The following is a 24792-nucleotide window of genomic DNA, read 5'->3' on the forward strand; positions in this document are numbered from 1 at the left end:
CATGGCAGCTGTTGACTGGCATGTGCCAGAAACTATAGGAGTTCAATGAACAGAGTTCGTGACAGGAGGGGTAGTGCCTAACCTAATGTCCTAACAGGGGATGCTGTAAGATCCAGACGTACTGCAGAGGGGACCCTGCCTACCATATATTCCACCGCACTCTTGGAATAGGTTAACCTTCGCTTCTGTATTCTTGCTGTGGGTCAGTTAGCAAACATCATGGATTTGGAAAATGTTAAGCTTTGCACGAATCTGCCTCAGGCAAAATCAAGGGCCAACTAAGAAAGCCATCCCAAAATGCAACAATGTAATTCAAAATGGCTGCTACTCCTCATCCAATCATATTCCGCATTCTGCATCCTCAAGCCTCTCAAGAACATGTCTTTTGAATTACATTTTGCATTTTCATGTGGCTTTCTTAGTTGGCCCTTGATTTTTGCCTGGGGCAGATTTGTGCAAAGCTTAACATTTTCCAAATTCATAATGCTTACTAACTGACCCACAGCAAAATCAAGTGTTTCAACATACACAGCAGGTTGCATTTTCATTATTATATTGGCTGAACAACACATCACTAGCACTGCAGCTCTCTCAACATGCATTCGCAACACATCCATGCAATCCAGTCCCGTTTTGGACATTCGCTAACTGCTTTGTGAATATTTGCAAATTTACAGTCTTTGTGAATCTGAATTTGTCTTCTATGCATATATTAAAAGTGTATGTCAATAAAGTAGCCAATAACGATGACAATATCAAGCATGTGAATTGTGACCTTCAAAGGACAGAATGCTCCATTTTAACTATAGCTTGTATTTGGAATTTGAATTTGCATGTTACAAACCTCAAATGTAAGCTCAAATATCATACTAAGCTTTAAATGAAGAAAGCTAAGTAAACATTTATTTTTTATGATTTCATTAAGGGCTAAAATAGCTTCCCATGTCGAGTTAATTATAACTATGAATTGATTTGTACAGTCAGTGCTGCAGGCACCACAGGGGAGTGGGATAACTAGCATTGACATACTGAAGTTCAAATGATATGGAGAAGAAAGTTCTGTGCAAAATATCAATAATGAATTGACAAATGAATTACGTTTTTGGAGAAAATAATCGCTGAGATAATACATGAAGGGTGTGGTACATTTCTGCAGTTGATTTGGAAAATTAAAAATTGAAGTATACTCAAGTTTATATATTATGTACAATTTAGGTAACACAATAAAGCAAGCCGTTTCTGCTTTAAATAGTTACTATTCAGAGTTAATTTGTACTAGTTACTAGTGTGTAGTGTGAGACACATTTGATTATTTACATATCGTGGACATTGTGCTTCTTACTGGGTTTTGCAATTTAATAGCATATCACAAAACCTGGAAATGCTGGAGGCTCTAAGATCACAGAGTCATGTGGGAAGAAGGAATACATTTCGTGTTTTCTGGTTTATTTGTGCAATTGTGACATTACACTTGCTCCCCCTTTTCCTGTTTTGCATCAAATGCTAAGGCTTTTTGCATTAATTCTTGATATTTATATATGTATGTGTTTGTGTATGCGTGTGTGAGTTGTGTGTGTATATATATATATATATATATATATATATATATATATTAGCTACCAAATCCGACTTTCTCCAAAATCAGACACCGACACTCAGGATGCTTTCAGCCGTCCGGCTTGGGTTTTATTTTCTCACGTAACGCGTTTCGGGACGTATCCCTTGCTCATATATATATATATATATATATATATATATATATATATATATATATATATATTACCTACTGGCGGTCGCCAGTAGGTAGTTATAGTTAGGACCACGTTTCCATAGGAAATCCGCAACATTCTATTTTGAATAACTTTTGCGCCGGTCGACGAATCCTCGCGAATTTTTCAAAATAGGTGGGGCGCTACGCTCCGCTCCTTCCCTGAAAGTCTCGGGGGGGATTCGTCAAGCGGGGGCTGAGATAAAAGGGGGGTCCCAAAACGAGTTTTTCCCATGCATTTTTCCATAGGACCTTTAGACAGGGCTACAGCCCGAACGGCTGAACAGAATTACTAGAAATTTGGCAGAGAGGTAGTCCTCAGGTCAAGGAAGTGCCTTTTGTAGGTTTGGTGTAAATCTGTTCAGTAGATTCTGAGAAAATAGCCTTTAAATCAATATATATATCTGAGCCAGCTTACGGTGCGCTTACGGTACGCTTACCGTACGCGTACGGTGGCGTGCGCGAGCGCGATTCTGATTGGCTCTTAGATCTTAGTAAACATTCGAATCGGTCGAAACCAGGAAGCGGCGGCCGCCATTTCGTGTGTTTCACTCAGAAAAAAAAGAGTGATAACAAGAAAAGGGGGCAAGGAGGAGAGTTACAGACCCCCTAACATTTGTAAGGGGGTCAAAGAAGGACAGAAAAGTACAAAGAAAACATTTATTGATTTTAAAAAAAATCACGGGGTACGCGTACGGTAAGCGTACGGTAAAAAAAAAAAAAAAAAGAAATGAAAATCAGATTTAAGTGTTTAGATATTAGGGGGCTCTAAAAAGAGCCGTTGTGTTTATGAAGTGATTTTTTTGTGGTACCTACAAGTAAGTACCGATGCAGAGTCTAAGGTTCAAGAGGAAGACTCTGTTCCCTTCATCATTGAAGTGTACACCATCTCCTCTATAAATGTCTTGCATGTCATAACGCAAGTTGTTGTGGTAAATGGAACCCATACCATAGTCACGGAGGAAAGCAGAAACAGATTTGTTGACGTGCTTTCTTGCTTTGTCAATCTGCGGACAGAAATGATTGGACCAGTTCCATTTTTGCCTTTGGCATATGTTAGAAAACACAAAGGCAGTTTTAGGGAAAAGTGAAAACAGTTGTGCAAAGGTCTCCTTCATAAGCATTTCCAGACCTACCCCAGTCAAAGTGCCTAGGTCATTGCCACCACAGTGCACTATTATGAGGTCAGGGTGTTGGATGTGCATGAAGGATTTCACCAATGGCATTAATTGGTGCCACTTTAACCCTCTCTGACCAATCCATTTAATGTCTACATTTGGCAAAGCAAGGTCTCTCACCATATCTGTTTTCTCTGCATACTTTTCACTCCAGAAGACATAGCTGTGCCCTACAATCCACACTGTGAACATCTTCAAAGGAGAACTGGATGCACTCAGGAGGTGTCTTTCAGTAGAATGGCAATATGAAAAGAAAGACAGTTTGGAAATGGAGGCATACATATTTTTTTCAAAAAAAAAAGAACTGATTGGCTGTTTCATACCATTCTAGAATAAAAACTAGGCTGTATGTGTAAATTAATAGAAGCATGTTTTGTATTGGTACAGAAAAATGTGTTACCAAAGAACAGTACTATGGATTTGCTGTTAGGTTTGAAAAGTCAAGCACTCTTGCTCTGTGGAATTGAAACATTGTTTGGCGAACTTCTGACCTGACTCCACACAGCAGTGTTCCATGAGCTGTTGCTATGGTAGCAGGCAGAAGTCAAGTTGGGGGAAGGGTACTAGGCAGAAGTCAAGTTGGGGGAAGGGTACTTTTGGAAAAGGGTTGGTTTTCAACCAATAGAAATGTGTGATTACATTTGAAAAAAAGGGGGAAGCACTGAGATTTGAAACTAACATGTATATGTGTGGAAAAAGAGAGGGAAAGTTTGCCATTATCTGGTTCTGCTGAGAGGAGAGAGGTGTAGAGAACAGAGATCCTGGCTCTGATAATCTGCTGTTTGAGTGCCACATTTCTTTCACAACTAACTAATTTTAAAGGTGAGTTTAGAGTCTGAGAGGGGATGTATATGGTAAATTAAGAAATGAATAATAGAAATGCAATTCTTTTTGTTGAAGTTGTGTTTATTATTTTCTGTTTTGGGAGAAATTTAAATGTGAGGAACATGTAAAATAATATGGACTATGTTTTCACAATAAATTAAGGTGTACTGGTATAATAAAAGAATAGTTTAAGGGTTTGAGGTTGGACTCAGTAATGCAAATACATTCAGCATCACTAAGGCTGGTTGCCCTTGCTGGAGTGTAGGCAGACACCCAGGTTACAAATGATGCTGGTCTGAAAAAGCAGTTTGGACATGTGCTTTGTAAAAAATCTGAAAAGTGGATTCATAATGTGTCAGTCTGTAAAAGTGTTTATCACTTGCCAAAAAAAAGAGCAGTAAGTGTGCTTTCAAATTGGCAAAGAAATTTCGTTTTGTGACTAATGTGAAAACATGACTCTGTGTGCAAATAGGAATTACAGGCAGAGATTTATTGCGTATTGCTCTGGTGATTTCACAGTTGCATTAGATGGAAAGGGGGAGACATTTTTTGGTGCAGAAGCAGACTCTTAGCACACAGGTAGCTGCTTGCCATGTGGAATCATGCACAGTATTCACAAGCGAGTGGGGTTTGAGGTTTCAGTCAGTAATGCAAATACATTCAGCATCACTAAGGCTGGTTGCCCTTGCTGGAGTGTAGGCAGACACCCAGGTTACAAATGATGCTGGTCTGAAAAAGCAGTTTGGACATGTGCTTTGTAAAAAATCTGAAAAGTGGATTCATAATGTGTCAGTCTGTAAAAGTGTTTATTACTTGCCAAAAAAAAGAGCAGTAAGTGTGCTTTCAAATTGGCAAAGAAATTTCGTTTTGTGACTAATGTGAAAATATGACTCTGTGTGCAAATAGGAATTACAGGCAGATATTTATTGCGTATTGCTCTGGTGATTTCACAGTTGCATTAGATGGAAAGGGGGAGACATTTTTTGGTGCAGAAGCTGACTCTTAGCACACAGGTAGCTGCTTACCATGTGGAATCATGCACAGTATTCACAAGCGAGTGGGGTTTGAGGTTTCAGTCAGTAATGCAAATACATTCAGCATCACTAAGGCTGGTTGCCCTTGCTGGAGTGTAGGCAGACACCCAGGTTACAAATGATGCTGGTCTGAAAAAGCAGTTTGGACATGTGCTTTGTAAAAAATCTGAAAAGTGGATTCATAATGTGTCAGTCTGTAAAAGTGTTTATTACTTGCCAAAAAAAAGAGCAGTAAGTGTGCTTTCAAATTGGCAAAGAAATTTCGTTTTGTGACTAATGTGAAAACATGACTCTGTGTGCAAATAGGAATTACAGGCAGAGATTTATTGCGTATTGCTCTGGTGATTTCACAGTTGCATTAGAAGGAAAGGGGGAGCCTTTTTTTGGTGCAGAAGCTGACTCTTAGCACACAGGTAGCTGCTTACCATGTGGAATCATGCACAGTATTCACAAGCGAGTGGGGTTTGAGGTTTCAGTCAGTAATGCAAATACATTCAGCATCACTAAGGCTGGTTGCCCTTGCTGGAGTGTAGGCAGACACCCAGGTTACAAATGATGCTGGTCTGAAAAAGCAGTTTGGACATGTGCTTTGTAAAAAATCTGAAAAGTGGATTCATAATGTGTCAGTCTGTAAAAGTGTTTATTACTTGCCAAAAAAAAGAGCAGTAAGTGTGCTTTCAAATTGGCAAAGAAATTTCGTTTTGTGACTAATGTGAAAACATGACTCTGTGTGCAAATAGGAATTACAGGCAGAGATTTATTGCGTATTGCTCTGGTGATTTCACAGTTGCATTAGAAGGAAAGGGGGAGCCATTTTTTGGTGCAGAAGCTGACTCTTAGCACACAGGTAGCTGCTTACCATGTGGAATCATGCACAGTATTCACAAGCGAGTGGGGTTTGAGGTTTCAGTCAGTAATGCAAATACATTCAGCATCACTAAGGCTGGTTGCCCTTGCTGGAGTGTAGGCAGACACCCAGGTTACAAATGATGCTGGTCTGAAAAAGCAGTTTGGACATGTGCTTTGTAAACAATCTGAAAAGTGGATTCATAATGTGTCAGTCTGTAAAAGTGTTTATTACTTGCCAAAAAAAAGAGCAGTAAGTGTGCTTTCAAATTGGCAAAGAAATTTCGTTTTGTGACTAATGTGAAAACATGACTCTGTGTGCAAATAGGAATTACAGGCAGAGATTTATTGCGTATTGCTCTGGTGATTTCACAGTTGCATTAGATGGAAAGGGGGAGCCATTTTTTGGTGCAGAAGCAGACTCTTAGCACTCAGCCAGCTACTTACCATGTGGAATCATGCACAGTATTCACAAGCGAGTGGGGTTTGAGGTTTCAGTCAGTAATGCAAATACATTCAGCATCACTAAGGCTGGTTGCCCTTGCTGGAGTGTAGGCAGACACCCAGGTTACAAATGATGCTGGTCTGAAAAAGCAGTTTGGACATGTGCTTTGTAAAAAATCTGAAAAGTGGATTCATAATGTGTCAGTCTGTAAAAGTGTTTATTACTTGCCAAAAAAAAGAGCAGTAAGTGTGCTTTCAAATTGGCAAAGAAATTTCGTTTTGTGACTAATGTGAAAACATGACTCTGTGTGCAAATAGGAATTACAGGCAGAGATTTATTGCGTATTGCTCTGGTGATTTCACAGTTGCATTAGATGGAAAGGGGGAGCCTTTTTTTGGTGCAGAAGCTGACTCTTAGCACACAGGTAGCTGCTTACCATGTGGAATCATGCACAGTATTCACAAGCGAGTGGGGTTTGAGGTTTCAGTCAGTAATGCAAATACATTCAGCATCACTAAGGCTGGTTGCCCTTGCTGGAGTGTAGGCAGACACCCAGGTTACAAATGATGCTGGTCTGAAAAAGCAGTTTGGACATGTGCTTTGTAAAAAATCTGAAAAGTGGATTCATAATGTGTCAGTCTGTAAAAGTGTTTATTACTTGCCAAAAAAAAGAGCAGTAAGTGTGCTTTCAAATTGGCAAAGAAATTTGGTTTTGTGACTAATGTGAAAACATGACTCTGTGTCCAAATAGGAATTACAGGCAGAGATTTATTGCGTATTGCTCTGGTGATTTCCCAGTTGCATTAGATGGAAAGGGGGAGCCTTTTTTTGGTGCAGAAGCTGACTCTTAGCACACAGGTAGCTGCTTACCATGTGGAATCATGCACAGTATTCACAAGTGAGTGGGGTTTGAGGTTTCAGTCAGTAATGCAAATACATTCAGCATCACTAAGGCTGGTTGCCCTTGCTGGAGTGTAGGCAGACACCCAGGTTACAAATGATGCTGGTCTGAAAAAGCAGTTTGGACATGTGCTTTGTAAAAAATCTGAAAAGTGGATTCATAATGTGTCAGTCTGTAAAAGTGTTTATCACTTGCCAAAAAAAAGAGCAGTAAGTGTGCTTTCAAATTGGCAAAGAAATTTCGTTTTGTGACTAATGTGAAAACAAATGTAGTAATATATTTAAATAAAATAAAGGAATTTTTTTTTAGTTTTTTTCAGGTATTGCTGAAGAGCAGTGAACAAAATTTAAGATGCCTACAAAATCCAGAGTAAAAAAAGAGCAGAAAAAAAACCTATATTTGAAGACAACTGGAGGACTTAAGTTAGTTGGAGATGCTCATGTTGGGAAAAAGAAAAAATCTTCTGGTAAGCAAACAAAAGATTTTTCTAAGGAACATATTCAAAAAAAGGAAAAATGTACAAAATGTCTGTACTGGAAAGAATGATTTCAATCGAAAAGGACAGGAAAAAATTGAGAATTTAGTTAATGCAAATATACCTTCTGCAACTAAAAAGATAAACTTAAACAGAAAAACAGCGTTTAAAGAGATACGTAGAAAAATGTTTCAGAGGAGAGTTATGTCCAATTTGATAAAGGATGTGAAGAAAGATAAGCAAAAGGCAAAGTTTTATAAGAGAAAAAAAGAAATTGAAGCCATTGCAGCAAAGGCATTAGAATTAAAAAGGAAACTATTCATTTTAATTTTGAATAGGATGCGTACATTAGACAAAATGGTTAATGTACTGAAATCACATAGCAAAAGGAAAAGAGTAGTGAACAGAACAAACTTTTGTAAAGTGTTTTTAGGAAAATGGATGCATAGTTCAAGTAGTGAACCTTTTTTTAATGAAGAGAGTTATTTTCAAAGTAATAGTTTGCTGCATGCAGTTGACACCAGAGGTCGTGCTTATGAAGTGAAAAATGGTTGCATAATGGAGAAGGAGATAATGGTTCCAAGAGATGAGGTACAAGTGATGGCGGATGAGGCTATGGGGAGACGTCCTAAAGCCCCAGTGTACACTTGGAATTGTAGTAGTATTTGCACTGTGCGTCAGGAATCTATTGATAAATTTCGTGAGTTTCTAAGAGAATATAGCAAAAAAGTGTGAAACAGAAGATTAAGGTGCTTCAAAGTCTAGATCCATGCAGAGTGAGAGAGAATACTGGTTTGCAGGGTCATTCTCTGGCTTGTCTATCTAGAAAAGTGTGTAATAGTGTTTTCCATCATTTTAGGATGCTGGCTGTTCATCATACTGAAATGAGAAAGTTTGTGAGACGGTTGTATTTTGCTAAAAGTCCAGCAATAAAGTTAGATGAATTGAATAGGGCTCTGTTCCGTGGAACGGTATCAGATGTAGAGAAGGTTGTTGATGAAATTCAGTTTTGTTACTTTGGTCCTGAACAAAACAGTGCAGAGAAGGACACAGTAAATGAGGAAGGAGTGGAAGAACATGTAGAACCCTCTGTAAGTAAGACATTTAATGATCACATAACAAAATTTGCAATAATCTCTAATGAAAGACCAAATATTACTTGTATTTGTTGCCACAGAACTCATTATAGAAAACAAACCAGGTATGTTGATCTCTACAGAAAGAGTGAAAAGGAAGATAATTATAAGTGGAAGGATTTTGCCACCTATATATTTCTTGAAAATTGTTTTGAATTGGGTGAAGATCAGCGTATTTGTAAATACTGTTACAACAAGTTAGAGGAAAATAGAATGCTGACCAGAGCTGTACATAATAATTTAGAATTGGATGCTATTCCTGCTGAACTTTCTGAATTAAATACATATGAGTCTATACTCATTCAATGTGTTCATCCGTTCCAGACCATAGTACGTATGGAGCCCAAAACTGGTAAATTACCTCCTTCAGATTTACTGAGAGGTTTAAAAGGTAGAGTGGTGTATTTGCCCTTGGATTTGAAAAAAATATGGAAACTATTGATGCGGATACTTTGGAAACTGAACCATTAATTATTCTGGTTAATGGTGTACCTACAAAGAATAAGAAGATTTGGCAGGAGCTGGTAGATGTACGGAAAGTACAAAGAGCAAATTTGTATTTGAAAAGGAATAACAAATGGTATGAATCAATTTATATAGAAGAAGAAGAAGAAGAAGATTTACAAGAAGACACAGAAACACCAACTGGACAAATTGAAAAAGTGGACAAGTCAAAGGAAGAAGAAATTTATGAACATTTTAGCATACATCCTCTTCATTCAAAAGAAGTTATGGGAGACAATATTGGTCTATTTCAGATGAAGAAAGCAAAAGGAACTCCCGTGAGTGTATGGGAGGAGAGCTTGGAAGCTCGATGTTTTCCCCAGCTGTTTCCTAAAGGAAAAGGAGGACGATACGATGAACGTCCGGAACAGATTCCAGCTTCTGAGTATCGGACTACAAGACTATATGCTGAAGATCCCAGATTTCGACAAAGTATTCCTTATTTGTTCCATCTTTTATTTGAAAGCGACTTGTCTGCACTGTCTTATGCAGTAAATCACATTTTAAAAAGTGGAGTACATTTACAAAATGTGTCTGCTAAGGATTTTATGGAGAAAGTGCAGCACCGAGATGATCATTTGGAAACACAACTGATCAATCTGATGGCTTGTCAGCGTGGGACAAATGAATTTTGGTACCGACGCCATGGTGAATTAAAATGCATGTTACGGAATTTAGGAACTCCAACATGGTTCCTTACCCTAAGCTGTGCCGAGTACGCTTGGGATGATTTACTGGATTTTCTACGAGAGGCAAATTCAAACATTAAAAACATCGAATACAAGACAGCAGGAGAACTGTGCTCATTGGATCCGGTTAATGTTTGCAGATATTTCAATCATAGATTTGAGGCTATGATGTCCTTCATCTGCAATAAAAAAAAAACACCTCTAGGAGAAGTAGTGGATTTCTTTTGGAGAAAAGAGTACCAGGCAAGAGGTGCTCCTCGTATTCATATGCTGTTGTGGATCAAGGATGCCCCAAAGTTTGGAACAGATACTGATGAAGCAGTGTTATCTTACATTGAAGAATATGCAACATGTGCTATACCAAAAAGCACAGAAGAGAAAAAGTTAAAGGAGCAAGTTTTACGTTTCCAAAGTCATCGGTGTGGAAAATACTGTCGACCGAAATACAAGAGCAAAGATAAATACTACACTAAATGTCGATTTGGATTTCCTAGACCTGTTCTATCAAATGGAAGAGTTAACAGTTTTATGTCAGCTGTGAGACATACTATCACAAGAAAATCACCTAAGAATACCTACAACCTTAAAAGAAAAGAAGAATCAAAAAATATTAATGACTACAACCCAGTGATTTTATCCATGTGGAACGCTAACATGGATATACAGTATGTAGCTGACAATTCCATTGCTGTTGCTCGATATGTAACGTCTTACATTACGAAATCAGAAAAAACAGAATTGAAGGAAATGTGGGAAGAGATTTCTCACGAGAAAACTGTCAGTAAGAAGCTGTACAGTTTCAGTTTGAAGATGTTATCGCATCGAGAAATTGGATCCTACGAATGTTCAGATAGGTCATCTTCTGCAAGTCTCTACTCGAAATCAAGAAGAATAATTTGGGCAAGTTTAGGCCTTGCAGCAATGAGAAATCGGGTACTGAAATCTGTTGGAGAAATTGAATATTTGGCCGAGAATGACCCAGAAAGTACAGATATTTTGAAATCAAACATGTTGGATACATATTACCCAAAGAGAAGTCATCATCTGGAGAACATGTGTCTCTATGAAGTGCTGCAGAACTACATTTATTCACGGAAAGCCGCAGAAGACATCAACAATGGAAAATATAAAGTCATTGGTGAGGAAGGATGTTTGGTGAAGCAAACAAAAGGAAGTTTGATAAATCACCGGAAGCTGAGTTGCGACACTACTGACAAAAAGGAATTTTACTACTTGGCTCTTTTACAGCTGTTTAAACCATGGCGTACAGAGGATGAACTACTGGGAGAATTTCAAAGCTATGAAGATTCATTTAATGCTTGCAAAGACAGCATACAATGCAGAACATTCACAACTTATCTGCAAATGTTAAATGAAGAAATTGAACAGGAAACTACAATTGCAGCAGAAATAGCTAGAGACAGTTCTCAGGACAGCCAAAGTTCAGGAACACTCAGTCAAGATCCCCTAGGACAACCAATCGTTGAAAATGAAGCATCAATAGCCATGAATGAAGTGGAAACAGCTATGAATCAAGCTCAAGAAGAATTTATAGACTTACAAAATTTGGAAAGACAACTGAATCAAGAGCAGCAACAAATTTATGAAGAGATCAGAAACAAAATTGATCACGGATTTCTACATGAAAAAAAAGAGTGCTCATGCACATCATTTCATCCAATCAGGATGTATGTAAGCGGACAAGCTGGAACTGGAAAAAGTTTCCTTATAAAAGTCATCAGAAGCTCCCTACAGCAAAAAACGGATTCTACTTTGTCTTGTGTGGTTACTGCTCCAACTGGGTTAGTAGCATATAACATAAAAGGAATCACTTTACATCGTTTGCTAATGTTACCAGTGGAGCATGAGAACAAAATACAATACAACAAGCTAACTGGAGAAGCATGCTTGGAAGTTTCAAGAGTATTGAAGAAGATGCAAGTTCTCATTATTGATGAGGTGAGCATGGTATCGAACTTAATGCTTGCCTTTGTGCATTTAAGAATGCAGCAAATTCTGAAGTCAGACTATGACGTGTTATTTGGAGGAAAACACGTCATAGTTTTTGGAGATCTTTTGCAACTTACTCCAGTTAAAGGACAACCAGTGTTTAATACTGTGACACATGAAGACACGAAGAAGTCATTGGGAAGCATCGGTAATACAAATATTTGGTCCTTCTTTGAGTACAAGGAACTTACAACTAATATGAGGCAAGCAAACGATGAAGAATATGGAAGTATTCTGAAAGATATCAGGATTGGACTACTCACAGAAGCTGGCAAAAAAGCATTACAGACTCGGCTGCTACATAATTTATTTCCAAAGGAAGAAATAGTTGCAGAGAAGATATACAAGAACATTGCAGAAAACAAAAGTGTCATCTGCTTAATGCCAACTCTACGTGAATGCTCAATATTCAATGAGGAGCTTTTGAAATTGGAAAAGGAAGATATCGGGAAATTGGAAGCAGTGGACAAAATTGAGGATGGAAGAATTACTGTCACATTAACAGGCACACTGAAAAATAAATTGGATTCACTAGAGAAGAAGATTTCCAAAACAGCTGGATTAGAAAAAAATCTATATGTTTGCATGAACTGTAGAGTATTTTTAAGGAGAAATTTGGATGTTGAAAAAGGTTTAGTTAATGGAGCTATGGGAAGAGTTGTGGGTTTTATTAATTATCAGAAAAAAGATGGAATTGAATGTTTAAAAATAAAATTTGATCAGATAGAAAAAGTTAAAGATATTTGTCGTTGTACAGTTCGTTTCATGCTTCTGAAAGACTTATATGTACGTAGGAAGCAGTTTCCGTTTTCTCTAGCATATGCTGTAACTATTCACAAGTCTCAAGGATTGACTGTAGATTGTGCATTTGTGAACATTGGTTCAACTGTGTTCAAAGAAGGTATGGCATATGTTGCTTTGTCACGAGTGAAAACATTATCAGGTTTATTCATGATAGACTTTGATGATTCAAAAGTTAGTGCTGATGCAAACTGTGTAAAGGAGTATAATAGATTAAGAAGAAGCTATGCTCCTCATTTAGGTCAGTATCCTGTGTTGGAGAAACGTGTAGTTTCTCGTAAAAGGAGAAATGAGAATATCTGTAATGAAGATGTAGAGAGGAGGAAAAAAAAGAGGAGTGATGTAATTGCAAGCAAAAAGAATAAGGAAAATGAAGAACAGGTTGTAGGATGTTATTTTGAAAATAGCTCTGGTGTCAACTGCTACGCTAATGTAGTGCTGAATGTTGCATTTTATCTGGAAAGTTTGCAAGAGCAGATAATAGTAAATCAGGGAAAAAGATTCTGTACTGTGCTGAGTCTCCTTTTTGAAAAGCTGAGTAATGATAAAACTCAAATAGAAAGTGCTACTGAAATTAGAAAAGTTTTAGATGTATGTTCAGGACGAACACAGTTTTCTCAAAATGTACAGCAAGACGCACAGGAATTCTTGATTTATTTTCTTCAGGTACTGGAAGAAGAAGGGGTTCCCATTGAAAATTTATTTGGTCTCTCTTATAAATGGGAACATAGTTGTGAAAACTGTTATAATATATGTGGCTCTAATGTTGATTCTGAAAGGTTTATTTATTTAACATTGCCAGAGAGTAAAACCGTCACTTTTGCTAAATTAGTTAAAGATGCTAATCATAGCATGCAATGCAGTGAGTGTAAATCTGACATGTTTTCAACATTAATTTTAAAGGAATACAGACAGTATGTAATTTTAATGATGCAACGATGTAGAGCTGATGGTTCAAAATTGGATACTTTAATAAAGAAGTTTACAGGACAGCAATTATCAATTTCAGGAAAAACTTTTGTAACAGTTGCAATAATTTTCCATGATGGACCTACTGTAACTTCTGGTCATTACACAGTTTATCTTAAATGTGAAAAAGGCTGGACACTGTGTAATGATTCCCAATTGATTTTTAAGCAACGTTTGCCTTTTGATTTAGCAAATTCCTATCTAATCTTCCTGAAACCTAAATTTTAGAGAGATTTGACAACATCTGTAGAAAACAATTTTACCATTTTATTGGAATACCATTTGGAATTTACAAATAAAAAGATTTAACAAATTATCATTTGGCCTAATGGAAAGGTAACCAATTGTAATGTGGAATTTTTCCATTTTTTAAGGAAACTTTGGAAAACCAAAAATTTAGAAAAAATCGGTAACATCTGCACAATTTAAATTTTGGAATGTTATTGGATTGCCATTGGAAATTTTTTCAAAAAAGATTTTTAAAATTACTATTTGGCCATGCGGAAAAGTAAACAATTCTATTGTGGACTTATTTAATTATTAATTAATCTTTCGGAAACCAAAATGTTACAGAGAAACGGTGACATCTGTACAATTTAAACTTTTGTTTTTTATTGGATTACCATTGGAAATTAAACAAAAAAAGAATTTTAAAATTACTATTTGGCCTAAAGGAAATGGAACCAGATGTATTGTGGAGTTATTTGACATATATTATTGTGATTATACTTCTGAAACAAAAATATCAGACGGTATTTTAAAGAAATAAGTATAGATATTAGATGATATTTTTTTAGAATATTATGCATTTCTTTAAAGTTATGTTTATGAAAAAAGAGATTCTGGGCTTTTTTAAAAACAATCTTTGAGATTGTTAATTTTTTTTTGCCTGCTGTTAAATGATGAATGCAATTGCTTTCACAATTTATAGTGAAATGCAATATTTTCTGAAAACAGCAAAAAAAAGGCAAAAATATTTTTTGAAAAATATGTAAATATGTGTACTGTATTATTAAATGTTTTATTAAATATTAATACTTTTTTCTTTTTTTTCAGATTGAGATAGAAAATTTTCGAAAACTATAACCATTTTAAAAGCAATTAAAAATAAATTAAATGAATAAATCTTTTTTTGAGTGGGTATGGTAAGTCAATAATGTCATGGTCCCTTTTTTCCACTTCTCTACAATCACATTTGCAGTTTGTAATTGTTGTCTCTCAAGGACCTTGTAATGTGATAATTGATTTTTAGTGTTTTTAAGAAAAAAGAAAAAAAAATTACGCGTACCGTACGCGTACGGTAAAAAAAAATAAGTTTTTAAAAAAATATATAAAAAATAGATGAAAGGTAAGGTTGGCTCTTAAAAGAGCCGTTGTGTTCATGCAGGGACAGAGGAAAGAAAGATTGGGTATATTAGACGGTACGACAAGTGTGCTGATCTATTTTACTGTTCACTAGGGAAACACTGGTCTCCCTATAAGTAATTAGATCGTGACAATGGGCGCACCGTACTTCAACCCTCGCAAACCGAGGGTTAATTTCCAGAGGACCAGAAAAAGGAGATGCTCCCCCCACAGATGAAGGGCTCACCTGACCTGCAGAAGAAGGACTCGGCTCTGCAGATGATGGTCCAGGCTGAGCTGCTGTGGATGTGCTTGGTTGATTTACTGAAGGGTTACCTTCAGTAAGTCGAGCATGTGTCCTTCTGTGTACATCCTTAAGGTGTCTCATCATGGTGTGATTCCCAAAGGAATACTTCCTGTCAGGATTACCTCTTGAAAGTACACGCTTACACAGCTTGCAAGTCACTAAGGGTGCATTTACCTTTTGCTGGCCTTCTGGAAAAGTAAAATACTCCCATACGTAAGAGGTCTTTTGTTTCCTCGCTCTCTGCCTCAAGGTAGTGCTGCTAGCCTCACTCTCAGAAGAGCTCTGCTGTTCTGCCATCGTATCACAAAGACAACCCAGCTCCTTCTCCTAAGGGATCACAAGCAGAAATGAGGGGAATGGGTGTGGTGTAGGAGAGTTCTAGAACTGAAAGTAGTTTCAACCAATCAAAAGTTGTGTTTCATGATCACATGACCTACCGTACGCTTACGGCAAAAGTACGCATGCGCGTAAAAAAGACACGCGCTTGCGCGCATGCGCATAACAGTCACTCCCCGACACTTTCGCGTAACGCGGAGTACGCGCGGCTACGCAAATTGCGTAACTATACGCAAACAGCGTAGATAAATTACGGACATTGCGTAAACCGTACGCTTACCGTAAGCTTACGGTACGCGTACTAAAAAAAAAATAAAAAAAAAAGGAAAAAATGTATTGCTAATAAATTTTACCTGTTTATTTTATAAAATATATTAAAAAAAACATATTATAGAATTTTAAAAATTTAACCATAGTCTTTAAAAAAGGATAGAAAATTAAAATAAAAATATGTAAAAAAAATAGAAGAAAAAAAAAAAAAATAGCATTTAAAAAACCTTGCAAATTCACTGAAAAAACCATGGGTTTCACACACGTTATAGTTAGGAATTAGCATTTAAAAAACCTTTGAAATTCACTGAAAAAACCATGGGTTTCACACACGTTATAGTTAGGAATTAGCATTTAAAAAACCTTAGAAATTCAATGAAAAAACCAAAGGTTTCACACATGTTATAGTTAGCTGGACATTTCACTCGTAAAAAACCAATGAAATTCCCCCGTTATAGTTAGTTCAGCTAACTATAACTCGCGCGCCCGCAATGCACTACTGATGACGTCACATATTACATCACTCATGACATGGTCAGTGACATCACTCATGACATCACTGATGACATCTCAAATGACATCACTGATGACATCATCCAGTGAATGTGTGTTTTTCTGAAAATTAAATATGTTTTAATATATGTATATCTCAAGGTCGATGGAAGAATAAATGAGTATATAAGTGTCTAAATTGATGATTTGTTTCTGAAAAATTGATTGTATTACTAACTGATTAAGTGTATCTTTTTGAATACATGACTTAGTGAGTAATGTTTAAATGTGTAAATACCTGTATCAGTCTCTCACTTTGTATATAAGTGGCTGCATGGGTTGGTGAGTAGCTACATGAGTGTCTATATAGGTTAATAGTTGGTTTTTTGAGTATCAGTATGAGTGTCTGAGTGTCTTCATGGTGCGGTGGGGGGTATTACGTAGTGCATAGATGCATGAATGAGTGACTCACTGTTTGTATGTGTTGAAGACAGCATGTGTGCAGGACTGTATGGGTGGATGAGTGTGTGCATGGGTGTGTTAGTGAGTGAATGACTGTCTCAATAGTGTCTTCATAAGTAACTACATATGTTTTAAACTAGTATATGTGACTATTGTTGTTTATAAGTGAGTATATGTGAGAGTGAGAGATTGGAAGAGTTCATGTATGAATAAGTATGTGTTTCTATAAGTGATTGTTAAAAAGACTAAGTATGTGTAAGTTTCTGTAAAAGTAAGTGTGCTGGTGTGTGTATAACTGTATATGCAAGTAAATGGATGTTTGATTCTTTATTAGCATGAGTGACTATGTGTGTGAGTAACTCTATGGATGAGTGGGATTGTGTTACAGGATGTTTAGGTGTATGAGTACATATGATGTGTGAGTACATGTATGAGTGACTGTATAAGATTGTTGGTGGATGAGTGGATGTGTATGTGGATCTTAGAATTACTGAATAGGTTGTTGTAACTGTTATTGGTATGTCCATTGTTTTGAAAATTTTAGTGTCTATTTTTGAATGTTTGTATCAAAGGTTATATTAGGGTGAGAGGAGGTCTACCACTCTGTCACACGGATAATGTCATCAGTGATGTCATTTGAGATGTCATCAGTGATGTCATGAGTGATGTCACTGACCATGTCATGAGTGATGTAATATGTGACGTCATCAGTAGTGCATTGCGGGCGCGCGAGTTATAGTTAGCTGAACTAACTATAACGGGGGAATTTCATTGGTTTTTTACGAGTGAAATGTCCAGCTAACTATAACATGTGTGAAACCTTTGGTTTTTTCATTGAATATATGAATATATATATATATATATATATATATATATATATATATATATATATATATATATATACTTATCCTAGACTTTGAGATAAGCTTCACAGACATGAGCAGCCCGGTTTTCTAGCAGTATCTAAGACACACACTGGGTCCTGGCTCTCGCTACCAAACAATTACTGCAGCAGGGAGGGGTGGGGGGAGCTGCCTCTCTTCTGCTGTCTGCAGGCTCTGAGACTGTGATTTATGTCAGCCTAGGGCAGGAGGTCAGCATCTACAATGATAAAACAAACAACTTAGGCCTTGATTACGAGTCTGGCGGTCCATGGACCGCCAACTTGCGGGGGCGCGGAGATGGCAGTCTCCCAACTGCCCTAATACAACAAGGACGGCCAGACTGCCATTGCCCCACCGCAGCTGCCAGGGAACCGCCATTCCCTGGCAGTATTGCAGCAGTCCTGAGGCAGTAATATACTGCGGTCCCGTCAAGCGTACTACATCTCCACCACCACTGCCATGAAAACCATGGTGGACATGTCCCCTTGGTGCCTCTGATATGGATATCTGAATAGTACCCAGTGAAAAGAGGCCCAAGGTAGGGCTGCCACCTGTCACCAGTGCTATCGCTATAGCGGTTGAACCACTGGAGTGTAAAGCTCAACTGTGCTGCCATTTCACAGGGACATTTACCCAAGGCATTAGAAACTACATCTCGTTGTCCGCCGATAATATGCTACTCTTTCTGAAAACATGCAAACACACTAAGAAAGAGAGCTGTACAACTCCTTAATACCCTTGGAGACGCCTCTGTGATGCGCATCAACCTACTCAAAACCACTTTGTTCCCTACTTAGTGCTTCCTCACATGATATACCAGACACACATGGAATGCAATGGGAGCCTGCATCAATAAAACAGCTGGGAGTCCGCATCTATGGAAGCAGCCCCAATATTCTGGAGGTGAACATTGGCGCAGCCATCACAGCCTTCAGGGCCAGTGTGGTATTTTGGGAAACACTTCCATTTTGGTCGTCAGAAGAATAGCAATCACTAAAATAGTGGCACTACCCCACCTGCTATATTACTATGCATCACTTCCAGTGATCATCCCCAGGGGTAAATTCTGAGACCTGGATACAATACTGATGGACTTGATATGGGGTAGTGACAGATGACAGGTGACCCTACCTAAATTACTGTGCCCCACAACAGATGGTGGTGTCAGTGCCCAAGATTTCAAAACTTACTACCTGGCAGCTCAGCTGAAATGGTAGCTGCAGTACAGGATAGGGCTGGAACCCCTGCCCACAAAGCACAGACCCCATACTCACTATGGTCCCTCCTCTTACATCCTAAACAAACTGTCATTATGTTCCTCAGTGACCTGAAAGTAATTCAGCAATTCTGAATTAAAACACTACAGAAGACCGGAACACCCACACCATACTTACCAACACTTACACTACAGATTTTGCTTACATACTGGCAGGGGGACAATCAGGGACAGCTGCAAGGATGGCTAGACCACTTGTAGGAAAGTCAACCTTTTTACCCCAATCACCCCCATTGTTTGACTGATGCTTGTGGTTACTCACTCTGAAAGTGCCCTGGGCTCTTCTAACCGGGCACAGGACCTGCGCTTTGTCCTTAACATATGGTAATTGGTATAATACTAATTGGCCAGGACAGCCTACCTGTAAGTCCCTAGTATATGATAGGGCAGTGGCTCCCAAACATTTGACTCCTGTGAACCCCCATTGAGTCACTACTGGAAGCCGGGGACTGCCAAGCAATTTGTAGGGTTTAAATTTCAAACATTTAAACAGTAATTCTAACAAAATAAACACAAATGTGCATACAAAACAAAAACTCAAATTACTAAGGATTTTAGGGGCATATTTACAAGCCCCTATCCCCATGGGAACATCACTTTTTGCGATGTTCCCGTGGCGATAGGGGCTTCGCCTTATTTATAAGGCAGCATTAAGCCACTTAACGTGGCTTAACGTCTTGCAAATAAGGCCCCCTTTCATGTAATACTTAGCGTGAAAGAGGTGGGCAGTGGGTGTTGCGGTGGGCGTTCCACTGTAACAACCATTGATTTTGATGCTGCCTCCTATTTACAAGGGCAGCATAAATAGGAGGCTGCTCCAAAATTAAGACCAGGAAAAACCTGGTCTTAACTTGGCGAAACGAGGAGAAATGCTTTATTTCTCCTTGATTTTGCTTTTTTCATGTGTGCTGCCTTGTGCAGTACACATGGAAAGAGCAAAACGCCTTGGATTGTTTATGTTCAGGAAGGTGACCCTTCCTGCAAATAAACAATCTTTAAAAAAATTACATTTTGTAAGTTCCATGTGTGCTGCATTAAGCAGCACACATAGAAGTGACAAAACAGCATTTCAAGATTGTTTATGTGTAGGAAGGAGGACCTTCCTGTACATAAACAATCTTCCCCTGCACGCAGACACACTTGCACTATGGTGCAAGGGTGCCAGCGTTGGCGCTACCCTGATAAGTGTAGCACCAGCGCAGGGGGAAATGCAGGGCTGCACCATATTCTTGTAAATATGGTGCATCCCTGCGCTTCAGAAGTGGCGGAGCGTGTCGTTAAGCAAGGAGGCTAAAAACACGCTCCTCTACTTCTGTTGTAAATATCCCTCTTAATATTTTATATTGAAAGAATTTGCAAAAAACAAAATAATTTAATGGGAAGGTTGGTGCTGCATCCCAGTGACTAACTTTTAAATGGTTGGTTTTATTTTGCAGAACTAGGCTCCTGCCAGGGCCAGACTGGAAACCAAAAGCAGCCCTAGAAAATGTTTTCAGACCAGTCCCCATACGGTGCATACCAAGTGCAGTGAGTGAGCCTGGCCACTACAGAGGGGGCTTTGGAAGGCTCTCCCCCAAAGGTTTTTGGGAAACAATGGTGCAGTCTACAACACATTCATCATTACATATTTAATTGTATTAGCTTTTAAAGAATAGTAAATGAAGACCTTACTATGCACCAGGGTACGACACTCTGGGAAGAAAAATAAGTTACTGACAAAAGCAGTAACCCACTGACCTATGCACATAAAATTCAGTTTTTTTAAAATGCATGGAACACGTTCTTTGCTACATTAGATAAGTTAAAGCTGCCACTGGACAAAACTCTCATCTCTCTCCAGCAGGTACATTAATCACTGGCGTTATCTTGACACTTTTATTGTTGCTCGAAAACTGCTAATTATACAAGAAACTTTGCAGTGCTTTTAAAACTGCTGCCTGTGGACCCCCTGGGAATGTGTCAAGGACCCCTGGGGGTCCGTGGACCACAGTTTGGGAAACACTGTGATAGGGCATGTACGTTTAGAGACCCCAGTGGACTTGATGCACTTAAGTGTGCACTGCTGTGATGTCTGGTGTTATTTAAAGCCAGTACTGCCATGCAGCCTGATTATAAAATAAAACTATGCCCAAATTCTACTTTGAAATTAAAAGTACTTTAGAAGTCCTAAACTATGTTTTTATTACATATAAGTCACCCCCAAAGTCTGCCCTAGCTGCCACCAGGGTAGGGTGCATTGTCATAAAAACAGGGACAATGTAAAAGATGTTTTATATGCCCTGGTAGGGAAAAACAGCCATAGTCGTTTTTCCCCATTGTAGTGCTGCTAAACCCATAGGCTAACTTGGGAAGGTGGCATTAAACTTAATACAGTCTACCTTTTGATTGGAGTTAACTAGCAATAAGATTAAAAGTATCAAAGTAATGGTTACAATAAATCCAACAGCTGGCCAAGGTTGGATTTATTATAACTATTACAGGAATGTAGTTCTAGAGCTTACTATCATGAAGTTCCCTAGAGCAGCACTGTAGCAGCCTATCTGATTAGTCAGCCTTTCTCAGCCTGAGCCAGGCTGCCATATGAGTAGGTGTGGTGAGGCCTGGGGCTGCAACAATACAGCCTTTTGGTGGGAGGAGATCTGCTTACTGGACAAGAGAGGGAGAGGAAAGGGGCTGAGGAGATGAGGTGGACTTTTAAAAGCAGGGTAACAGATGTCACAGGACCCAGAACAGCCCCCACTTCCTTGATCCCCAGCCAGATGGGAGCCTCCTTGATTAGAATAGGTGAAGGGCTGGAAGGGGTGTGTAGTCAAAGGTTAGTCACACGGACACACACTCTAAGGAGAGAATTTCTCCATTTTGATTTTGACGATAACAATGCATTCTTGGTTAAAAATATGCCACACTCATAGAAAGTGGTCATAGCATAGTATGACAACTTTACCCCCATTGGCTGGGGTGTCACCCTTCTTGCCAAGCCCAGAATGGAGAAAAAATATGGAATATCTTCAGGAGTGCCTCAGATCCCTGCCTGAAACATCTGAAGAAGAAGGACTGCCCTGCTGGACCCTTGGACTGAACAACAGAAGGTGTGCACTCAGAAGGACTGCACCTGCTGCACTGTAAAGGGACCACCACGAAACGATTGTGCCTGCTTCAAGTAAAAGAAGTGGACTCCCTGACTAGCAACAGGTAGAAAAGTGCTGGAAGAAAGTCACCTGATTCTAGCGGACTGCCTAGATGCATTGTGGGAGATTGAGTCCCAGACCCCAAGAGGCAATCCAGAGCTTCTGGACCCTTGGCTGGTGCTGCTGGACACTTTTCACCACAAAGGACAAAAATCTCAGAAGAAGATCTGAAAGTTTAAAAAATGTTTGCAAAGTATTGTTAAAAACCTCAGCAGAAGACCAGCTCGACGTTGAGAGCCAAGCCGCCGCAGCGACTTGAGAACCAGCCTGACAGTGCTAGTTTGTCCCTCTGAAGGCTTTGGAGGTCCTCGCCATCGCTGCTGTGAACAAATATATCCAGGGACTCACCAAGGCAGCACACTGCAGCAGGCCACTGCCGTTGTAGTGAACTCTGGATCTGAGGATCCCAAAGGGCTTGCCGTCAAAAGAAAAGCTCCAAAAAAAAAAGACTAAATCCGAAGGTAAAATCTTGACCTGGGCCAAGTGCTCAACCTATCCGACCAGCACTTCATTGCTCTCGGCTTAAAACCTTGACTTTGTCCCAGCAAAGTGGGACTAGATAGCCACTAGTGGCATTTTAGCTTTTTGGTGCTAGAATGCACATTTGTTTATTTAATCTTCATTCATATCTCTGGTTCCTTACATAGGATTGTTGTCGTTTTGGTGTCATTTTAAAGATAACAACATTTCCTATTTCTATAAATTGGTGTTGGATTTTTATTGAGTTGTGTCTTTTATTTGTTTACTATTTTGGTGATCTTAAAAGCTTTATGCACCTATCTCCTAAGTTAACCCTGACTGCTTGCCTGCCAAGCTTCCAAGGGTTGAGTAAGGATAAATTTATTGAGACTTGACTGGACTTGATTAGTGATTGTGATATTATTACTAGCTGAAGGTGCATACCTCCACCTACTAATTGAATTTTAAGAAAGGAACTAACTAGGGTGTCCTGCAACTCTTAAATGTAGAAACACCTCTATTTTTAAAACATCTGACAGCAAAAAGGGCAAAAGTATGATAGAGTCTTTTCAAAATTAAAAAAGTGTGTTTTATTAACATGCAGAACTGTTTCACCTTAGTACATCAAGTTATATCAGTGCGTTAAGAAAAATAATTTTAAAAGCAATAGTTTTCAAACCTGAATTTAGGAACATTGGGGCATATTTAAAATCCCCTAATGTCACCAGAGCGTCACTTTTTTTGATGCTCCGGTGGTGTTGCACCGTTCCTCATATTTACATGGTGGCTCTAAGCCACTGAATGTGGCTTAATGCCACTTTGTAAATATGCCCCTTTTCGCCGCAGTCCTCTGTGGCAAATGGGTGTGCAAAGGGTGTTACAGGTTACGTTCAACCGCAACATCCATTGCTTTTTGACACTGCCCCAGATTTACAAGGCTGGGGCAGTGCCAAAAACTAAGGCCAGGTATTACCTGGTCTTAGAATGGCGATACGAGGAGAAATTATTAATTTATCCTTGTTTTTTGCTCTTTCTATGTGAGCTGCATTCTGTTATCAACATTATGGTCACCATTTTTTACACAAAGCAAGTATCTCATGCGCTGATTTTAATTTCACCAAATGGGAACACTGCCCATCTCACCAAAGGGTAGTTCAAAAACATTTGCACAGACGTTTGCCTATTTTTCTGGTTTTGACACATCTGACCCAGCCTCTTATTATTATAGGCTTACACCTACAACTGCAAAGAAAAATATGCTGACAAACACCAAACTGATATACTCTGCTTTTCTTTCCCAGCTGTCTGTACAGGAATTCGACTTTTGGAAAGACACAATAGATACTAAATTTGTTTAGGGGACACAAGATTGGCAGGTTCAGGGAATTGAGGCCATGTTTAGAGCATGCCTAATACCATATCAAATCATTTTCCTGAATAAAACACTGTAACTAACTTTCTGTCTTGGAATAGCCAAGATGAAGAATATGAACACACCTCGTATTCTCATGGTTTGAGGACTGGCAGCATTTCACACAATACAGTGAGGATACACCAGATTCCATGATACGAAATGATTCTTACAATTAATCAGAGCCCAATTGGAAGGGATGGTTGGTTTAGACTTTGCATACACATAGGTGACAGTCTAGATTTCTGGGCAATGCCAAATGGTGTAAAACAAATAGTCCTGGCCAGTGATATGTACAATCGGAACACTTCGGTGGTGTCATCATATAGGGTTGGGAAGTTGTGCCTTGATTTGCTAAAAACCTCAACACTCTATCAGGTGAATCAACACTTCTCCCTTCTTTCTGATGACATGGATCTCAGAATATTTTGTTAGGTCTCCGGAACCCACGTCAAGCACGCTTCTTGTATGCAATATACAATGAGCTGTGGAAAGTCACTCAACAGGTAGCTGCTGAGAGACTGAACAAGATTGATAGGGTTAATATAGAAATGGCTTTGGCTGTGGTTGACAATGGTACGACCACATTATCCTCCAGGATATATTCACTGGGTAACATAGTATCTTCTGCAATTGAAATAATACAACAGGATATGTCTATTTTACAGCATGGACAATCACAACAAGGTCCGTTGTATTATTAAGTTGGATGCTTCAAACATTAGGTTCTGGCCACGTGCTTTTGGCGTTATATCAACTGTACTAGTCTGTTTTCTGCATAT

Source organism: Triturus cristatus, chromosome 9 (assembly GCF_964204655.1).
Source record: "Triturus cristatus chromosome 9, aTriCri1.1, whole genome shotgun sequence".
In the NCBI taxonomy this organism is placed as follows: domain Eukaryota; kingdom Metazoa; phylum Chordata; class Amphibia; order Caudata; family Salamandridae; genus Triturus; species Triturus cristatus.